The sequence below is a fragment of the Phodopus roborovskii genome, unplaced genomic scaffold, assembly GCF_943737965.1.
Source record: "Phodopus roborovskii unplaced genomic scaffold, PHOROB, whole genome shotgun sequence".
Taxonomy (NCBI): Eukaryota; Metazoa; Chordata; class Mammalia; order Rodentia; family Cricetidae; genus Phodopus; species Phodopus roborovskii.
This window is the reverse complement of record NW_026126540.1, coordinates 24,548,512-24,549,984: the sequence shown is the minus strand read 5'-3', so window position 1 is coordinate 24,549,984 and position 1,473 is coordinate 24,548,512. Positions and strand designations below refer to the sequence as shown.

The 1,473-nt window shown below is 38.6% G+C and overlaps 1 pseudogene; it reads left to right on the top strand.

The window, feature by feature from the left end:
• The first annotated feature begins 865 nt into the window (after window positions 1-865).
• Window positions 866-1,473, top strand: LOC127233087 (peroxiredoxin-1-like; annotated as a pseudogene).

Below are 1,473 nucleotides of genomic sequence, written 5' to 3'. Positions count from 1 at the left end.
GACAGCAGAGCCTGCTAGGCCACAGAAAACTCACCTCACAGATTTATGATCTTTTAAGGTCATTTGACCCTGCTTATTTTACTCCTGATCTTCTAAAGATTTTCTGTGAGTCAAATGACAGGACTGAACATGAAATTCTAATATTTTTCTAGTTCTTCATTTAATTCAATATGTTATTGTGATATAACCTATGCAATTAATGAAAGACTTCTGATTCTACATTAACAAATGACAGAAACAATAACAAGCAACAGTATGATCCATGCAGGCCTCAAATTCCTTGGCTGGAATCCCTCTCCAACACATTCTTACATTCAACAATGACTTACTTGTTTGTTTTGTTTTGTTTTTTCATAATGATGTTGACCTGGAGATGATGGTCATGGAAATAGTGGTGGACATGGATATGATGCTGTTAGTGGTTATTTAAGGTGGCAATGATTTAGGGGGCCACTTACCAGCTGGTGGGATAGCTTGTAGTGCCTGCGATAATGATGTTGGTATTAGAAATGATGATGATGATGGGATGTTGCAGATGGAAATAGAGATGGTAGTGATGGCAGTGAAAATTATTTGGTGTCAGAAACTTCTAAATAATCATATAACTAGTAGTAATTAGGTGCCTCAGATTATGCCAATCAAATAGCATGCATTAGTTCAATGTGACCAAAGACATGACTTTAGCAAACTTAAGAACTTCTACAAGTAACAGTAACAAGAAAATGTTCAACATCCTTAGCCATTCGAGAACTGAAAACCAAGCCTACACCATTCTACCCATGTAACAATGAATATCATCATTTTCCTCACTCACCTTGGTTGCTTCTCTGTCAGAGACCTGTGACTCAGCCCTGCTGATGGCAAGATGTCTTCAGGAAATTCAAAAATTGGGCACCCTGCCCCCAGCTTCAAAGCTGCAGCTATTATTCCACATGGACAATTCAGAGATATCAGCCTAAGTGAATACATAGGAAAATATGCTTCATTCTTCTTTTAATCTCTTGATTTTACTTTTGTGTGCCCCACTGAGATCATTGCTTTCAGTGATAGGGAAGAAGAATTTAATAAACTCAACTGCCAAATGATTGGCGCTTCTGTGGATTCTCACTTCTGTCATCTGGCATAGATTAATACAACCAAGAATAAAGGAGGATTGGGACCCATGAACATTCCCTTGGTATTAGATCCCAAGCGCACCATTGCTCACTCCTAAAGTCTGATGGAGTCTTAAAGGCTGATGAAGGCATCTCTTTCAGGAGCCTCTTTATTATCAATGATAAAGGTATCTTTTGACAGATCACTATAAATTATCTTTCTATTTGCTGATCGTCAGATGAGATTCTGAGACTATTCCAGGCCTTCCACTTCACTGACAAACATGATGAAGTGTGTCCAGCTGGCTGGAAATCTGGGAATGATTCCACCAACCCTGGTGTCCAAAAGAGCAAAGAATATTTCTCTAAGCAGAACTGA